This window comes from Panthera pardus, unplaced genomic scaffold (assembly GCF_024362965.1).
Source record: "Panthera pardus isolate Hobbes unplaced genomic scaffold, ASM2436296v1 HiC_scaffold_11, whole genome shotgun sequence".
In the NCBI taxonomy this organism is placed as follows: Eukaryota; Metazoa; Chordata; class Mammalia; order Carnivora; family Felidae; genus Panthera; species Panthera pardus.
The window spans coordinates 26,005,144-26,025,727 of record NW_026526666.1 but is presented as its reverse complement, the minus strand read 5'-3'; the positions used below and the strand labels follow the sequence as shown (position 1 = coordinate 26,025,727).

The following is a 20,584-nucleotide window of genomic DNA, read 5'->3' as shown; positions in this document are numbered from 1 at the left end:
TGGCTAGTGGTTTATCAATTTTGTTAATTCTTTCAAAGAACCAGCTTCTGGTTTTATTGATATGTTTTCCTGGTTTTGTTTTCTTTTTGTTTTGTTTTGTTTTGTTTTTTGGTTTCAGTAGCATTGATTTCTGCTCTAATCTTTATTATTTTCTGTCTTCTGCTGGTTTTGGTTTTATTTGCTGTTTTTTGTTCAGTTCTTTAAGGTGTAAGGTTAGGTTGTGTATCTGAGACCTTTCTTCCTTCTTTAGGAAGGCCTGGATTGCTATATATTTCCCTGTTATGACTGCCTTTGCTGCGTCCCAGAAGTTTTAGGCTGTGGTGTTATCATTTCATTGGCTTCCCTGTACTTTTTAATTTCCTCTTTAACTTCTTGGTTAGCCCATTCGTTCTTTAGTAGGAAGGTCTTTAGTCTCCAAGTATTTGTTATCTTTCCACATTTTTTCTTGTGGTTGATTTTGAGTTTCATAGCATTGTGGTCTGGAAATATGCATGTTATGATTTTGACCTGTTTGTACTTGTTGAGGGCTGATTTGTGTCCCAGTATGTGATCTATTCTGGAGAACTTTCCGTGTGCACTGGAGAAGAATGTGATTCCGCTGCTTTAGGATGAAATGTTCTGAATATATCTGTTAAGCCCATCTGGTCCCATGTGTCATTCATAGCCATCGTTTCCTTGTTGATTTTCTGTTTAGATGATCTGTCCATTGTTGTAAGTGGGGTGTTGAAGTCCCCTACTATTATGGTATTATTATCAATGAGTTTCTTTATGTTTGAGATTAATTGATTTATATATTTGGGTTTCTCCACATTTGGAGCATAAATATTTACAATTGTTAGGTCTTCTTGGTGGATAGACCCCTTAATTACGGTATAATGCTCTTCTTCATCTCTTACTACAGTCTTTATTTTAAAGTCTAGATTGTCTGATATAAGTATGGCTACTCTGGCTTTCTTATCTACCATTAGCATGATAGATGGTTCTCCATCCCATTACCTTCAAAGTGAAGGTGTCTTTAGGCCTAAAGTAGGTCTCTTGTAAACAGCATATAGATGGATCTTATTTTCTTATCCATTCTGTTACCCTGTGTCTTTTGATTGGAGCATTTAGTCCATTGACATTTAGAGTGAGTATTGAAAGATATGAATTTGTTGCCATTATGTCGCCTGTAGAGTTGGAGTTTCTGGTGGTGTTCTCTGGTCCTTTCTAGTCTTTGTTGCTTTTGGTCTTTTTTTTCCAAAACCCCATCTTTTCTCCCCTCAGAGAGTCCCCTTTAAAATTTGTTACAGGGGTGGTTTAGTGTTCATGAACTCCTTTAATTTTTGTTTGGGGAACTTTTAATCTCTCCTTCTATTTTGAATGACAGCACTGCTGGATAATGAATTCTTGGCTGCATATTTTTCTGATTCAGCATATTGAATATATCCTGCTACTCTTTCCTGGCCTGCCAAGTTTCTGTGGATAGGTCTGCTGCAAACCTGATCTATCTTCCCTTGTAGGTTAAGGACTTTTTTTCCCTTGCTGCTTTCATGATTCTTTCCTTTCCTATTTTGTGAATTTGACTATGATATGCCTTCTTGATGGTCAGTTTTTGTTGAATCTAATGGGAGTACTTTGTGCTGCCTGGAATTTGATGTCTATATCTTTCCCCATGTTAGGATTAAGTTTTCCACTATGATTTCCTCCCATAACCCTTCTACTCCTTTTTCTCTCTCTTCATCTTCTGGGACCCCTATGATTCTGATGTTCATTTTTAATGAGTCACTGATTTCTCTAATTCTTAAATCGTGCTCTTTTGCCTTAGTCTCCCTCTTTTTGTCTGCTTCATTATTCTTCATAAGTTTGACCTCTGTATCGCTGATTTGCTGCTCTGCCTTATCCATCCTTGTTGCTGTTGCATCCATTTGAGATTGCAGCTCAGTTATAGCATTTTTTAATTCATCCTGACTAGCTTTTACTTTTATCTCTGCAGAAAGGGATTCTAATCTATTTTCAACCCAGCTAGTATTCTTATTATCATGATTCTAAATTCTGGTTCAGATATCTTGCTTGTATCTGTGTTGATTAATTCCCTGGCTGTCATTTCCCCCTGCTCTTTCTTTTGGGGTGAATTGTTTTGTTTCCTCATTTTGAAGGAAGAAAATGAATTAGTAAGGTGAAAAAATAAAATTAAAAAATTAAAAACTACATATATACACAAAACAAATCAAAAGATGATGCTAGATCCTAAGTGTGTTTTGGTCTGGTTGTTGAAAGGAGCTTGGTAGATCAGAGAAAAAAGGGAAAGATAAGAAAAGGAAAAAAAAGGAAAATGTTTGAAAATTTGAAAAAAATGAATACAATGAAGTAGAATAAAATGAAATGATGTAAGTAAAATAGCGTTTGAAAAATTTACAAAAAAATAAAAATATAGTAGAAAAAACATTAAAGAAAACTATTTGTAATAAAAATTGGAAATACAAATATTTTTTTCTCATTCTATAATCAAGAAAAAGAAAAGAAAAAGAAAAAAAATTGAATAGATGGACCAGCAAACAAACTGAAATACAATTGAAATTATATCTGTTTCCCCTAGAAGTGAAACTATGAAGCACTTTATAGTCCATAAATTAAGCAGGCGGAGAGACTTGCAGTGTTCCTGAAGAGCGAGCTTGGCCCAGTTAGGCAGGGCTTAGTGTAACAGCTCTGTTCTCACTAGATGGTGCTGCTTAGCTTACTGGTGTCGATTGTTGTGGCACTTGTAGGTGCGTATGCGCATATGCGGGAGGGGTAAAAATGGCATCACCCAGCTACCCAGACTCTAGTATCAGAATTCTGTCCTCCCTGACCAGCAATTGTGCACCCCTCCTTCGTCTCTGGCTTTTGTTCATTCACCACTTTTACACTGTCCGTGACTAAGCAGTCAGGTTGCTGGGCGGCCCTTCCCTCCTGTGTTTTATCTCAGATGCAGCTGTGTTTCCCAACCCCTCACTTCTGAGGGACTGCAGCTTTGGCCTGCTCAGATCCTCTGGGGGAGGGTCTCATTGAGCAATGGCTGGGTGCCCACCCACCCCAGGGACATTCATGGGACCGTGCTGCTGCTGATGCCCAGAGACTGCAGCTAGGTGCCAGCCCACCCCAGAAAATGTTCATGCAATCATGTAGTAGCAACGTTTCAGGGATTATAGTAAGTCACAACACACATCTGGCACCAGGCTTCCCCCTTAACGTCTTTGTTCTGGCACCAGTAAATGTGGTTGTTCTCCAGAGTCCACTGGGACCTTTGCCTGTGGGGTGACCGCACAGCCTCTACCAAATGTCCTCCCAACAGGAAAACTGCCTCTCCTTGTTTGGCCCGAGGACCCCTTAGACCTTGCTCTCTGCTCCTGGGAATTTGCCTTCCCACCAGAGCACTGCCAGGTATTAAGCTGCGGAATTTCAGACTCTGCACTCCCCCTGTTTATAGAGTCATAATGGAATTTAAACCCTCTCCTTTCTCCTTTCTCCTTTTTTTTCCCCCAGTCCCTGTGGCTGTTTACACTTTTCCACTTTCTCTTCAGCTGCTTTTTGGGGGGTCCCATACTCTCCCCCTGTCTCCATCCTCTCTCTGCAAGTAAAAACAGCACCCTGTCCTCCGCGGCTTCTCTCTCTCCCAGTTCACCTCTCCTCACCGCGTACCTGCTGTGTTCTGTGGTTCAGGTTGTGCAGATTGTGTTAATCCTCAAATCAGTTTTCTAGGTGTGCAGGAAGGTTTAGTGTTGATCTGTCTGTATTTCATGGACAAGAGATGCAAAGAAAACTTCCATGCTATTCCTCCATCTTGGCCTCTCCCCCTACAAAGATGGTTTAATCCAATTGCCCCCTCCCCCCCCACACACACCTTTTTAAAAGCAGAATACTGAAGTAAGTAATTTATCTTAGAGCGTTCATACATCTGGTAGCAAAACCAGGACTAAGACATAGATCTGTAAATCTTCATTTGGAAGAGAATTATATTAGTTCCTTAGTCCAATATATAATGCAAGGAGACCTCAAGGAGCCAAGCAAACAATTGTTGTCCAGTAACTACAGTCTCCAGGGAAATATCCGCTCCATTCTGTTCTGGCACTTTCGAGAGGAGAGAGAATCTCCTTTATTCTTGATTTGTAAAATTATCCCTAAATATATACTCATAGTTACTTCACAGAGTTTCTTCACAAATGAAAGCTGTTTTCCTATGATTGCAATTGTTTATGTATGGATAGAACATACATTACCCAATGCCTGAAACTTGTTTCATACATACTGTATGTTTTAAACAGCTAAATGATTCTTTTTAGTCAGGGGTAAGCACTCTGAATATCACAGAGTCTTATATTTATTTTTTTAAAAACCTTAAAAACATCTTACAATAATGGGCATATAATAAAAATCTTTTACATTGAATTTGGGTATTTCACCTTCTCTAGAAAAGTAAATTCTGAGACTTGGACAGAAACGTAGAGTTTTAGTTCAACTCCCCACCCAGTGCAGGAATTTTTAAAAGTTGTAACTCTGACAGATATCCAACTTCTGCTTGAAAACCTCCAGAGACTGGTATCATCCTTAAGAGGCAGCTGTTATTGTTACTGGACGGCACAAGTGGATAAAAAGTTCCTTCTTGCATTGCATCAGAGTCTGCCTTCCTTAACTTCCAGCTTTTTATCCTAGTTCTGGCCTCTGGAGCAACACAGAATTAGTATACGATTCTCTCCATGACAGCCCTTCAAATATTTGAAAGCAGATATTATACCTTTTCTTATTCTTTCCTTCCCAAGTTGCTTGAATAATTTATCAAAAATTACAGCTTCTCCTATTCACCTGGACATTTGCCTTTCATTACATTCTAAGTGGTCAAAGTCCCTCTTAAAATGTGGCACCCGGAATTGACTTCTATATTATAGATGTGGTTTAACTAGCTAGAAATCCAATAGAACTGTCATGGGTAGTGATCTGTGGGTAGTAATTTCTCATGGAAGCCTCCTAAGTTCCTTAAAGGAAGGTGGCTTGTATGAAAACACTTGGTAAACTGTAAAGTGCTTTATAAATGAAAAGCTTTGGTACATTCCATTTAAAAATACAAAAAATAATCAAGGAATTTTTCCCTGCCATTAACAACATTGATTTCAACCTTTGGGTCTATAGAGTTAGCAAAAAGGCTGGTATTTTTTCCTTGGCAAAAGTGAAAAGCAATTTTAAAAACTCAGCCATTATGTTGTAGTACTGGTTAAACAAGTTTTAAATAATGAAGTCTTTTTGGAACATGTGATAAATGCATTAAAAGCATATGATAAATGCCATTTTTAACCCATGCATACTTATTTAATAAGAAATAGGCAGAATCTCCTATTGATGAGGCATTTAGTAAATAGAACCATTTTCACATTTAAAGTACAGTTGCAAATATGTAATCTGTATTTCTTCCATTTTAAAATATAAATTTTACACTTTAATTCTAAACATTTCTTATTTTAATTTTGAGTAAAGTGGGAATATGGTTTAATATTGTAATCTGACCATTCATTCTCAATTGCTTATTGAGTGTTGATTATGTGTTAAGGACTTGAAAAAGACATTAATAAATTGTTTATCCTTCTTTCTTCACTAACTCTACCAGAGTTTTGGAAAAATAACTTTTTACCTACAGTGCTTGGCATGAATTTATATCTTGAACATTCTGACCAAGGGTTTAATGTGCTGCTAAGTGGAATAATCTCAAAACTAGCTGGAGCAGTTACAGTTGGTACATATAAATGTGTATAAATGTAAATGCAAAATATAAATGTGAAACCCAAATGGGATAAAGGTATTGATGGGGGGCCCAACACACTTCCTGGCACATGCATTCTTAATCATTATTGGCCTCATGAATACTGACTATTAGGGAAGAATTACTCCTAATCTGGTAGTGAGCCTGGTGTGACAGCAGGAGGTTGAGTCCTGTAGATTGATGTCCCATTGCTCAAATGAGTGAGACACATTAGAGACTACACTGTATTTTAAGACCTCATATCTCTTTTGTGGGAACATTATTTCTTGGTTAAGAGAAATTACTACATTTTCTAAAACATGACAATGTTGTGGTGGTTATACTTTGATTTGCAACATATGTCATGTACTCTAAAAAGAGCATAAATTATTTAAAACTACATAAATACTCAGATTAAAAATCCGTTACTCTGTACAGTCCAAACTGGAATGAAATTTATTAGAGAAAATAACCCAGTAAATCACTTCCAAGGATTATAGTTTTCTGATGTTTATTTAGAAAAATAAGGGAGAAATCAGAATTCTGGAAAATCATCCATATGTTGGTACACTTTAAAAAAAATTGTATAAACTTCTTTTTTCTTGTGTCAAATCCTGGTTAGTGGGGCTATGTAAATTGGAGTGGGACTGCTTTGTAAACTTGGATTGGAGTCACATCATTTACATTTATATTACTAGGTCCACAATTTCTTTCTATTGGATTTTCTTTCTTTTTAATAATTAAAAAAACTATACAAATAGGTAAACCTTTGTAGAGAAAGATCGTGTTCTGTTTATATTTTGTACGCTTAGTGTTCCAAATCTAGGTATTATTTGGTTAAACATACAATTTATACCTATACATAGACTGAAGAAATATAAATATTCTGATAACATATAGTTATTATTGTTTTTGGCTATACGGATATATGGGCTTTTATATTAATATTAGTGTTATCTACTCTTTATAGTATTTTCCTCCAGCAAAGAACTGTCACTTGGCTGAGAAGGAAAAAAAAAAAAAAAAGCTTGCTTATAAAATGAGGCCATTTTGCATATTAATTAGGAGGTCTTTGAACTTGAAGAATAAAATCCGTTAATGCTTTGGGTATGGAACAATTATGCATTCAAGGACTTTGATTTTATGCTAATAATGCGACAAGCTTTACATTTTTCTTTGTTTTGTTTGCATTTCCTGAAGATAATTTAATGCAAATAATCCAGCCATATACAGCACAGAGCGTGTCGGATGGTTTCCCTATAGTTAAGATTGTATCAGCACTCCCATTATAAATCTCTATTACCCATGGTTTATAATTTAATTGAAAAAACCCACTGCAGGCAGAAACTCAACACTTAGGGTTTCAGGCTAAAAGCAATATTTCTCTTTTAAAAATTGCCTCCTCTCTTTAATTTCATAGTTAATGGAAATGTAAGAAGGATCATCCTGGAGCTGATTTTGAACAAAGCCAAACAGATCATTGTCTCTAACTAAAATAATTTCTAAATAAAAGTGGTTGATATCTTATCATTTGCCTAATACTACAACATTTAACCAAACGAGAAAAGACAACAATGGAATCTGCTTATCCTTTCTGCATGCAAAAAATACACGCAAGGAAGGCAAGAAAATTCTGTAAGACCAGCTATCTATAAAAATATATGTTAGACAATACGGTGTGAGGCATTAACGTCTTTACTCGATTTTGGAGCATACACTTCACTCCTTTGAAGTGGATCGGGGTGAAGCCTTGTCGAGTCTGCTTTTTGTCAGACTAAGATCGGAAGAGGGCGCAGGGTGGAGAGAGGCAAGAGCGCTGGTGCTCCGCAGTGCTTTACTTTGCCATGTAAACCTTATCTTAAGTTTACGCTTCAATTATCTTGACGGGATTCGGGGGTTAATTAACAGGCACAACCGTTTCAACCTGCTTACACAGTAGAAATGAAAAGATCAGTTTTTAGACACATGGTGGTTTTGTCATCAGCTTTTGAACCCAAATCCTGTCGTGTAGAAAGAAAGGTTAACCTGCCAGGTAATATGCAACCTCCAATCAAGATTTCACCATAGTTTTATCAACCCGATGAGACAAAGAAACTGTGAGTTAGTTAGAACAACATGTTCTCTATTTCCTGCAACCCATCAACTTTTTCCTATTGAATTCCTACTGGTAATGCTGCATGTGAAATATATGCCATGATTACTTAACCCTAAGCAGACATCAGAAACTTGCTTAAAGATAGTCTGGCTCTGTCCACGCAATGTATTGTGTTTCTAAATCAGTTGCATTTACGATCCTAAGGGTGATTATCAAGGACAGTAGTAGAAACTCACATCTTACAGTGCTTAGCAGTTCATAAAGGGCTTCAGTATACCTAATATACACAACTGCTCAGAAGTAGAGAAGGCAGACGCTAGGAGATTAAGTGGTGGTTAGCATTCACATTCTGTCTTGCTTACGACTCTCTCTTCTGTGGCCTAGTGGCTCGTTAGTTCTCTTAGAGGGAATCATGTTTTTCACTTTGAGAAATAGAGTCTAGTGATTCCATGATGAGAATCTCCTGTACTTACTTGATATCTATTGTCAGAGACCATAAGGGAATTCATACAGTTTCTTTTTTTTTAAAGTTTATTGATTTTTAGAGGGTGGGGGGAGGGAGAGGAAGAGAGAAAGAAGGAGAGAATCCCAAACAGGCTCCATGCTGTCAGCTCAGAGCCCAACGCAGGGCTCAAACTCCTCTCAGGTGAGATCATGACCAGAGCCGAAATCAAGAGTTGGACACTTAGCTGACTGAGCCACCTAGGCACCCCAATACAATTTCTAAGTCCAATTCTTAAAACATTCTATATTAGCTTAGATTCATAAATTAAGAAACCCAGAGCCTAGATAAGATTCATATACATCTAAGCTACACAATAAGTCAGTGATGAAATAAAAGGAAGTCATGGATTTACTGTCCCATGTCTCTGATTGAAATTATTCTTAATGTTGATATTTTGATTATATTAGAAACATAGCTTAAGTATAAAGGCTATGAGAAATTATTTTCTGAACACCAGTGATTGTATAGTCTTCAGAGATTTTTGAGAAAATAGTAGATAACTATTTTCCGAGGATGGTATAAATCTAGTACGGGTATAATGAAGCAGGGAATACACCTTAGGGCTGCTGTGAATCTGGCAGTCCATACTGCTTATGTATAGTGAAAGGCAGACTAGCAGACTAGCTTCTGATATTTACAAACTGATTGAAAGTTTTTTAGTTTCCATTTTAAGAATTTGAATAGGTCATTCTTTACTCCATGCCCTCCATTTTTTTTTTTTTTTTTTTTTTTTTGCTTTAGAATAGTTTTATAAACTTAAATTGTCATGCAGGATTTACTTCTAAACTTATTAATACCAAAAAAGTTTTCTGGAGTGCCTTGCTGGCTCAGTTGGTTGAGTGCTCAACTTTGGCTTAGGTCATGATCTCACAGTGAGTTCAAGCCCCATGTCGGGCTCACTGCTGTTGGCACGTATCCTGCTTTGCATCCTCTGTCCCCCTCTCTCTCTGCCCTTCCCCACTCATGCTCTCTCTCTCAAAAAAAATTTTTTTCTGACCCTACTAGGTGTTGTGAATGATGTGTGATACTGTGTTCAGGAATTCAACTTAACATTTTATGTAAGTGAATGGTCACACCATGTGCCACTGGGAACCAATAACCTTGTTTCCTTCCCCTCCTCTGTCCTAAGCAGGTGTCATTATTTGGTGCATTTTTTACCTCACCTCCCATACAAGTACTAACCAGGCCCAACCCTACATAGCTTCTGAGATCAGGTCAGTCAGGGTGGTATGGCAGCAGACATTTTTTTACCTCCTTTGTTGTTCTCCATCCCTCAAGATGAACTTGGCAGATGCTCTCCTATTTTCTTGCATTGAAATACCCTTGCTTGGGCTGCAAGAGACCTTCTAGCGGCATCATCCAATAAGTTTTAGACAGTATCTGGATAGGTAGTAAGAGGTCCTTGACAGACAGTGTGTTTGGGATTTAGACCAGAGTTGGCAAACCTTTTTCTGTAAAGAACCAGATAGTGAATATTTTAGTCTTCTTGGGCCACATGATCACTCTCCCAACTCTACTCTGCCATCGTAGTGCCAAAGCAGCCACCAAGAGGATGTAAATCTATCTTCTCTGGCATAAATGGGCAGGATTGTGTTCCAATAAAACATTTCTGATGGACATTGAGATTTGAATTTCACATAATTTGTATGTGTCATAAAGTGTTCTCTTCCTTTGTTTCCACAATTCAAAAGTGAAAAAACCATTCTTAGCTTGTGGGCAATAAAAAAACAGGGGGCAGGTGGGATTTGGCCCACAGGTTATAGTTTGCAGACCTCTTCTTTAGACAGATCTGGGTTTACATAGCAGTTTTATTAGCTGTTGGCTTTGTGTCCTTGGGTAAATTAGTTTAATTCTCTGAGTTTAAATTTTGTCAGTAAAATGGGGACTGCACCAATTTTATGAAGTCTTTGTGAGGTTTAAATTTGATTAGGTATAGACAAGTAATTATTAGTAGTAGGTATTTTGTGAAGAGTCAATATAAAAGTAATACAAATTTTAAGTAATTAGTAATTAACTTAACCTGATAGCTCTTCCTGAATTAATGTTGTTGGCCTCTCCTTTTTTTCTCGAAATGGAAACAGATTTCTTATTCATGATTAAAAGCAACATGTTCTTTTAAAACATGAAATAATATAGAAATACAGAGATAAAAAGAATAATAAGAGAATAAGAATAAGATGAACACCATCATCTCCTTTATTTTACATATGAGGAAACTGAGGGTCCGAGGTTGCCATTTATTTGCTTTTCTAGTGTCCGGAAGAAAATTTCTTATTTAGGGAGATTGTGGTTCTTCTACCCCAAACATGTGGTTGTGGTGAAAGCTAATCAAAATTCTCATGTCCTTTTTTTTTTTAATTAATGTTTCCTTATTTACTTTGAGAGTGGGGGGACAGAAATAGAGAGGGGGAGAGAGCACAAGTGGGGAAGGAGCAGAGAGAGAGAGAGGGAGAGAGACAATCCCAGGCTCTACAATTATCATGGAACCTTTGGGCTGACCTCATGGCTGTGAGATCATGACCTGAGTCGAAATCAAGAGCCAGACATTTAAACTACTGAGCCAGCTAGGCACCCCAAAATTCTCATGTCCTTTAGTCACAGAGTGGGGCATTTGTTCCAGAAAGGGCCAGTCGCCATGCCCTCGTCCTGTGGCCTACTATATGATTCAGTCATGGTTGGCCATGTGATCTACGCTTGTCCACGCAGTGGCATTTTGTAGAAGAATCTCAACTGAAGTACCTGGGAAACTCTTTTCTCTCTAGCCTTGAGGCTTGAAGAGTATACTTTTATCACTGCATTTGGCTATGGATTGAACTTGTGGGAACAGCTGGCCTGAGAGAATGAAGCCAACTAGAGGGAGCAGAGCTGGTAGCCTATGGGAGGGAAGGGACAGTGGATGGAAGGCAGAGAGAGAGAGAAAAATTTGATAAGGTCTGAGTCCCTGGATCCAGGTATTTCTGAAGGCAGACCTATCCCGAGCTTCTCCATGGTTTGGCAGTGTGAGCCTTGATGAAGACTGAACTGTCTTCATCAGGTCAGTTTGATTTTCTGTCCTTTTTTTTGTAGTAAAAAAAAAAAATACTAATTGAGCAGCTAGACTCAGGATGCAAACGCAGATCTGTCTGACCCTGCAACCCTGAGCTTCCTTCCCAAACTTCCTCAGAGACCACCTCTTCTAATGGTTTGATATTTTTCTGTTTTTGTCGTTTTTTTTTTAATGATTGCACAAATATTATGGTAAGTGTAAATGTTGCCAAACCGTCGTTCAATTTGGCTTTCCTAATTTATACTTTTCCTAACCCTTACATGCTAGATATCTTCTGTTGCACCTTGGGGTGTACCCTCTACCCTTTTCTATCCTGTATTGAGCTCTGAGAGGCTGATCTGGATGTGTAGGTCCCTAGCCTTTGGGCTTCTGGTTGGGCTGCGGTGTCTGGGATGGGGGCACTGGCAGGAGATGAGAAGGAAGGAGGAGAATTAGGAGGAACTACTTCTCCTGGCTCCTCCTGTGGGATTACTGGGGGCTGGCTGTCTTCTCAGACCTAAGGTCACAGTTTTCTCTGCTCAGCTCTGTTTTTCTCCTTCTAGCCCTAGAGACTGCCCTATTTCTTGTGGGTTCCCTCCACCCAGCCTGGCACCCTTATGAATAAATAACCCTTTTATTAAATGCTCTTCAAATTACCCAATTTGAGTGTACTCTTAATTTCCTGTCAGGACTCTGAGTAATACCACTCACAGAAGGGTATGTTTTCCCTCCACATTTCATGTCAACATGGGGTATTGCCCACGTTTTTAATCATTTCAATGCTCATAAGGGGAAAATGGTATCTGGTTTTAATTTATATTTTTTGATTATTATTGAGTTTGAACATCTGTTCCTATGTTAATTGACTATTTGCATATTTCTCTTAATTGCTTGTTAATATTCTTTGCCCATTTTTCTTTTGGGTGATCTCTCTTTCTTTCTGTTAAATTCATATTATGAGTAAAATATTTTTTCCCATTATATTTTCCAACTGATTGTTAGTATAAGTGAAAATTATTGCTTTCATATCTTGTTATTCCTCTAAATTCTTTGTTAGTTTTAATAGATGTTAATTGATTCTCTCAGATTTTCTAATATCATTTGCAAAGAATGATAATGCTCTCTCTCCCATTCTAATGCATGCCACATTTCTTTAACCCATTTTACTAACCCATTTTACTGGCTAGATTCTCCAAAACAGTCTTGGACAACAGGGGTGTCCATGGGAATCTTTGTCTTATTACTGACTCTAACTCTGCTTTTCCCAGAGTATGTTTCACAGAATGCAAACACTGGCAGATACCCCTTGAGAAAAGTTCAGACTATATATTCTTAGACAGTCCCAATGCACATGAGCATGTTAAAAGCTCTAAGTTTTTGTTGTTGTTGGGTTTTTGTTTGTTTGTTTTTTGGTCTTTGCCTAATATAGCTCTGGTACTGAATTTTATGTAGTACATTATCAGCTTGGTAATTTGAGTAGGTCCTAGAGGATCAAAATACAAACAAAATGTTTTGTAGTAATATAGCACTGTGGTTTTATGCGAAAACTCTGAATTATTCTAAGCCTTATTTAATTTATTTAAGGCTTCTCAATGCTTATTAGTGTAGAAACTATAAACCATTGTATTTTGAATGTAAGGAATCATATGCATCATTGGCCACTTTGGTACATTTTACTCTCAAAAGAAACTACCGAGATTAAAAAACTAACTTAAATGGAAAGATGGGTATCAGGAAATCACTCTGGCCTCTCTCCCTCTCTTCCTTCACTGTTTTATGCACACACACACACACACACAACCAACAAACCGAACAAATAAAACATTCCAACCAACAGACCATAAGTTACCGTTTTCTTTCATGTACAGGCTTCCTTATTTTTTTTTTTTTAAGTTTATTTATTTGGAGAGAGAGAGAGAGCATTCATGTGCATGGGCAAACAGAGGAGGAGCAGGGAGAGAGGAAGAGAGAGAATCCCAAGCATCCTTTGCAATGTCAGCACAGAGCCAAGTGTGGGACTTGGTCTCACGACCCTGAGATCATGACTTTTGCTGAAATCAAGAGTCAGACACTTAATGGACTGAGCCACCTAGGTTCTTCTGTACAGTTTTCCTTATTAACCCTGCGTCCCTTCTTTCTAATACTTTTCTGTTGTTCCTTCTCACCTCCTTACCTTTGTCCCAACATGCGCGAGCATGTGTGTGTGTACATGTGTACGTGTGTGTGCTTGTGCATGAGCATGAGTGAGTCTCCAGGAAAATTTCCACCATCCCTCTTTTGTCGTTGCAATTATCAGTTAAAAATTACTGTTATCATTGTTGATGAAAATCAAGTGAATATTAGAGATTACTTGCAACAAGAAAAGGGAGGAACACTTGTTTTTAAACTTACCTTTACCACGTAAAGTAATACATGTTATGTTTTCACATGAAATTAAGACCTAATACTGGATTGGTGACAATAACCTCCAAAAACCTTGAAAAAGCTCAGAAGTCCTGTTCAGAATTCTCACAAATGTCTCATCTACATTTGCTTTCTCTTCCAATTAAGTCTATTATTCCCAGAGCATTTAAGAATAATAAACTATCTTTTATTCAATTTAACTTTCCATTTGCTTTAATTACTAGTATTGAAACAGTTTTGCTTTCTGCTATATTTCATTGCAAGTCTTGCAGCTATGCTATAAAGCTAAATTAAGGCTTTTATAGATTTTTTTTAGGATGAACCTGATCCTTATTTATTGCTTCTAGGGTAATATTCATCTTAATTTTTAAAAAACTGACATGTAAGTAAACTCTTAGAAAATAACTCACTCAAAAATTGGTGATTTTCTGTGTGGCAAATAAAAAAATAACAAAGGATGGATTTGTATTTTTACAGAATTTTTTTTTACCTTGTTCAATTAGGCCATTTTTGTGGGTATGAATTTATTTATTTATTTATTCTTTTAAAAAAGTTTTTTCATGTTTATTTATTTTTAAGAGAGAGAGAGACAGACAGAGTGCAAGTGGGGAAAGGGAAGAGAGAGAGGGAGATACAGAATCTGAAGCAGGCTCCAGGCTCAGCACAGAGCCCAACGTGGGGCTCAAACTCAACAAACTCCGAGATCATGACCTGAGCTGAAGTCAGACTCTGAACCAACTGAGCCACCTAGGCATCCCTGGGGTCTGAATTTAAATCACATTTCAAGGTTAATATAGAATTACAGAAATTCAGTATTACCTTAGCTTAATTGTTATCCAATTATTTTAGTCATATATTTATTTTTCATTTTTAGTAAAATTTCTTTAATTTCTGGAGTTGGAATTCTAATGTTTAGAAAAATAGATCCCTGACTTTATGTTAAATGAAATGGTATACTGATTTTTTTTTTTTTTGGGGGGGGGGGACATGGTAGGGGGTGGTTTCTGGCAAAATGCCTTTTTCATTAAATAGATCTATGAGAAGAAAAATTCATTATTGCTAATGAATGCAGGCATTTTACTTACTGGAAGTAGTCAAATAGTCTGGTACAAAAATGCACGTTGCATTATGAACCATAACATTGTGAGGTTTGTAATATAAGAGCTGCTAAATATATTTTAAATATCACAAAGTCTGTGCTTCTTCCCTGGAGCATGCTCTTTGTTATACCCTGCTTCTCATATTCTTATCTTTTTCATGAGGAGTGAATCTCAATAAAATCTATGGATTGTGTTATGTTTAAAGGCTATTTACTGAACCAATATTTTCACAGATAAGATCAATAATATATGTGTAAACCTTTGAAATTTAGATTGGAGAGGAAGCTGCCTAATAAAACTCTGGTACCGAATTTTATACAACTTCTTACCAGCCTTTTAATTTTATATTCGGGTCCCCAAGGATCAGAAGACAAACTGAACACTTCTGAAATTATCTGGATTTAGCCCAGATGGTTTTATGTAAAAACTCTGAATGCATTTAAGGTTTATGTATTGTGAAGGCGCTGTGTAATGGTTACTCATTTTATTTCTTTGTTAAGAACCTTTGTCTAATGTTAAAATTTTGAATGAAAGGCTTGATGTTTATATGTATTTAGTTGGACCATTAGTTCAAGATACAGACTAAGGAAGTGCTATAGTTCTAAAGCATGTTTCATCTGATGATTTTTTTACAGAGTTGGTATCTAATGCGGTATTTGTAAGGCCATCAGTTATCAAACCACGTAAGTGTTAAATTCCTTTTGAAGCTTTCAAGAGGTATTTTAATTAAGTTTTCAGAATTGGTTTTGGATCATCTTCACAATTCTTTAGTGCTTTATTTCCATTAACAAAATAGTAATTAAAATTAAATTTTAAAGGAAATAACCACAGTAGGTCAGACTTTTATTAACTTGAGGTAGATAATGAATCTGTCCTATATAAAAACTGAGCTAAATCTGCTGAGAGGCTGGGGATAGTATATTTTAATTAAGGTAATCCTTGTTTGCATCTAACAAACAGCATTGCCACTTAGAAATTTAAGATCTTAGTGATGCATATTAGTACATTACCTCAACAATCTCATAGAGATTTAATACTTGTATTTGAAAGTGCAATTTGTCATAAATTAAGAGCATTTGCATAGTAAATTTCAAGGATGTTATTCTTTGCAGAGTTTTCTATAATTAAGGAATGCATTAAACATTAAAATTTTACAATTTTTGTAGTCCTAGGAAAGCTTGCTTTGTTATTAAACTGAGCCTTATTTTCAGCTACGCATAACCCTATGGAAAAGTCTGGCCTTAATAAAGACATAATGAATGTACTGTCACTAAGATTTTTTGCCCTCTTAAATCTTGAGCGAAGGTTTATGCATTTAAAGAATGTTTTATCATGCAAAATGCGGCTCTGAAGACATCTATTTACTTGGATGGAGAGTATTTAATCATTTAAAAAGTAGGCCAAAGAGACTTAACCCAACCATACCGCTAAGTAGTTATAAACTGCATCATATATAAATGAAGTGTTCTCTAATTGGGGGTATCGGTAGAGTCTTTCTTTAGTTAGCAAAGTGTTTCCAGTATTAATATCTACTTTAGTTAAAGGAATTAAAAAGCCCATTTTAATTAAGAATGACGTTATTCTCAAGGTTCCTTTTATTTTGATGGTTAACAAGATAACTTCAGCATTTGCATTTTATTGATCCAGAGAGAATGATTTTATAAAATATAGTTTAGGATAAGGTTCAGCAGCCCAGTTCACCTGTGGTCATATGGATTTTTGACTTGTGGTGAAAGTGTCTGTCACTTAGACATTTTTGCCTGGAGATTACCTTAGGATATGAAAGGATATGTTCCTCGGAGAAGAAGGATTTTATACCTTATTCTGTTTACCTTAGACTGCTGTGTATTCTTTCCTCTCGTTATCTTCTCTTGTGAACCACCTCACTTCCTTTTGTTTTTCCAACCAGGAGGAAAGGATGTAGAGGGTCTTTGTCACCAGTATCTACAGAGTTCATTGGCTCAAGCTTACAGTAATTTTTAAAAATTTCCTCTTGGCAGGGAATGCAAATGTTTATTCAGCATTCACTCAGTGAATGTCTTCTATCAAAGGACTAATTCAGGTTACGTGGGTGTGGACACTATGGCTCGTGATTTTTAACTCAGCACTGCATCAATTCTAACAATAATTATAAAATATTCAGATTCTTAGTTTTATTGTATATCAGAGCCAGTATGGAAGATGATGTTTCAAGCTACTTTCATAATTTACAGATTTCTATGCTGTTCATATATCATCATCATTATATAATTAGCTAAGAGAGTCTAATAGTGGTAATATGTTAAAATTAGTTATACCTAAGAAATAATAGTAATGAAAGAGGATGTTTGAATTCTTCCTTTCCTTAGAAAAGCAGGTTAAAGTTGTGGAAATAGGCACCTGAGGACAGTAGGCTGTGAGTTCAAATCTCAAAATTGTAATTACTGGCTGGGTGATCTTGGGTCTGAAGTTCTACATTTGTACATTGGGATGTACGAATTTTGTTCAGTTGCAGCTCCCACTTTACTTAACTTTCAAAAGTTATATTAATTTGAAAGCTCTGGTGGTTTCATTGACAGCATTGTGGTGAAGATCCCTTCTAATTCCTGTTTGCACCACCACTTGCTCATCTCTACCCCTCAGTATTCACAAGTTGGAAAAATTAAAGCCCGGAAAGATGAAATGATTGATTGAGGTAAAACACTAAATAATTTAAAAATGAAAATGAGTAGTGGATGCAGATAGACTTTTCCAGGTCACTCAGTCCTCGGGTTGAACCAAATGTTCCCTCGGGGGATGGAGCGCTGAATTTTACCACTGGGACTTCGGAGGAATTGCCCAATTGTCCTTCATGGCAAAGAATCTACAGCCTGAGGTCTAACATTAAAACCACTTTCAGGCTATTTCGTTATCTAGGTTGCATTGTATTCAATGCTCAGTAAAGCCTAGTGATTGGAAGCCGGTCAGTGAAGATACTGAATTGTGAGTGACCAAGTCTCCACTCTGTTGTAGCTGTTAAGAGCTGGAGATAGCATCTGACACCATTCAGCACTTTCTATGTCAGGCACAAAGCATTTCACATTTACTAACCTATTTAATTATCACTACAGCCTCATGAGGTTGGCATTATTTGCACTCCCATTTTATTTATGAGAAAAGTAAGGCACAATGAAGAAAAGAAAATTGTCCACACAAGGAAGTCAGAGGACTGGGAAGCTAATCTAGGCAATCTGATACCATAGTCCAACAGCTAAATACCTTGCTCTTCTGCCACTTATAATCTGTGGGTTATCTAGAATTGGTATAAAGGTATGTCTGAAGACCAGATCTTTCCTTCAGTGATTGTTTTAGGTTGGAAGTAGCTCTAGTGGAGGGCATACATGGGAAAGGGTCTGAGAGAAGAGCGGTGCAATAGAGTAGTTGTGTCATAGGACTTTGGAAGCAGGAGATGTGACTTTACACGTTGGCTGTGCAACACCCTAGCTTGACCTCCGGATGAGCTGCCGAAGCTCTCGGAATTTCCTGCTTAGTGCTTAGTAAAGTAGTGATGCTAATGTCCACTTGATGGGCCTGTCGTTCCATGTCACCCACGCAGCAGATGCCTGGTCCAGAGCAGGGGCTTTATCCACAGTAGCTGTTGTTAGAATTTACCCACTTATCACACCTTAGAGAAATAAGGGATCTCAGTTGTACCCTTTTGCCCAAAGTGTTCCTGTTCAAAAGTTAAGGTTGGCTTTATTTTTGTTAATCTTGGTGGTTTACGATGGCCCTTGTTTCTATGATATGGATTTTACAATTGTGTTTTCAAATAGATATAACTTTCTCTTCTGGTGCATCTATTTGACCACATGACAGGGTAATAAGCATCTGCGTGAGATTGGAGGTTCAATGAAAAATTCCAAGATATTTATATGAGGCACTTATTTGCAGTTAATCTCTAAGATAACACTTGGTGGGAATTAGTACTGTTTATGTTGATTTTGGAAGGACAGTCCTAACATAGTAGGTTTTCATTTGGAAAGAGGAGAGGAAGTATTGTTTTTTCATTTCAAGAAATATTTAGAGAATACCTACCATGTGCCAGATACTGTGTCTGGGTAGAGTGAATACATTTCTTTTTAAGAAGTCATTAAGCAATTGATGGAAGCTGTTTGCAGTGTAACACAATTACAGCTGTGTTGAAGTGGATTGTGATCCCTAGCAGACAGGAAAGAGTGCCAGGGGCTGAAGGAGTGGGATGACAGAATTGGCCTATGTATTTACTGCATATAATGTAACTACAACAGTATGAGCAGAATCCCAACCCAAATCATGTTGTATTAGAATCTTCCTATATTGGGATGCATGGGTGGCTCCATCGGTTAAATGTCCACCTCTTGGTTTCAGTAAGGTCATGATGTCTCGGTTTCATGGGTTTGAGCCCCGACATTAGGCTCCATGCTGACTGTGGGGAGCCTGCTTGGGATTCTCTCTCCCCATCTCTGTCTGCCCACCCCCCACTTGCATAGTTCTGTCTCTCTCAAAATAAATAAACTTAAAAAAAAAAGAATCTTCCTGTATTTATAAAGTGTTTTGAATGTGTTGACTATTTTGGACCTTTTTCTATTATACATAATTTGTATTATGCATATATTATATGGTCATTGGTATATTTTGCCTCACCCATAGTGTCATTTTATACTAACTTGGTATGATCAGTGTATAGGAGCTTATCTTCAGAGAGACGTTATTAATTATTTTCACGTATATAACAAAGACACGGACACTTCTCTTGAGCAGTTTAGAGTTTAAACCAGACAGTAGTAAGACCAAAACACTCTATAAATATCAAACAGGTACCTACATTGAATAAAACATTTTGTATTTCCAGAAATGTCACTTACCTACTTTAATCAGCATGTGTGCTGGTAATTTTTGCTTCTGTTTCTGCAAAAACAGAAAGAACTAATGATTCAGTCCTAATGGGGAAAGCGCAAAGATGTCACAAAATCACACAGTTCTTTAGTTTTTTTTTCATACTTCTTATTAGGATTATGCTCTTTATCCATGATTGCTGCTCTAAAATATTAACCTTTAAAAAAGTTCATTGCAAAGTCAGTTGTAGCTCTGTGTCCTGCCCAATTACAGCATTCTGAATGTTTATACATCTTTGGGAATCCCCAGCTGGTCTACCTAACTTCCCTGAAGGGAAAGAAAAATTCCAATCATTGTTCCCCCCTTCCTGCTTTTGTTCCCAGAGAGAACAGACCTGTTCATCAAGAGCAAACACATGGAGGTGAGAGATCAGTGAAATTGTAGGACAAAGCAGCCAACTTCTGCTTCGTTGGTCATTATCAGAAGGAGTGAGCCCTACAGTTTCCAAGAGGTGTCTCGCTGTCTGCCGAAGATGTGTGTGAACTGTCAGTTGAAAGCATTGACAGTGTTCCATTAGTAATGAATTATGGGAGTAATTTCATTAATTTCTTTACCTCAGTCAGTACATGTTAGTGTAAGTTGCTCAACCAAACATCAAAAGAACCAGTGCATTGTAACCTTTTAGTCTTTTACTGTGTAACCAGGAAGAGCAAAGAAATAAATTAGCGTAACGTTCCTTAAAAAAAAAATGACTGGAGATAAGCAGTGGACATAATTTTTCCTGTTTTTAATTTAATAGCAGGTTTATGGTTTTATGCAAAACCATTCACATTACATTTGACCCTCTGGGAGCTGCCTGGTTTTTTTTTTTTTTTTT

General features: G+C 37.1%; 1 protein-coding gene across 5 annotated transcripts in view; it reads left to right on the top strand.

The window, feature by feature from the left end:
• The window catches only part of RWDD3 (RWD domain containing 3), a 147,637-nt gene that overhangs the window by 38,241 nt on the left and 88,812 nt on the right, over positions 1-20,584 (top strand). For 3 of the 5 annotated variants that reach the window (XR_008418509.1, XR_008418502.1, XR_008418506.1), the window contains exon 6: positions 15,510-15,557. The exons of the other annotated variants lie outside the window; for them this stretch is intronic. The gene's annotated coding sequence lies outside the window, so the exon portion shown is untranslated. The remainder of the gene's footprint in view (positions 1-15,509; positions 15,558-20,584) is intronic. 5 annotated transcript variants of the gene reach the window in all.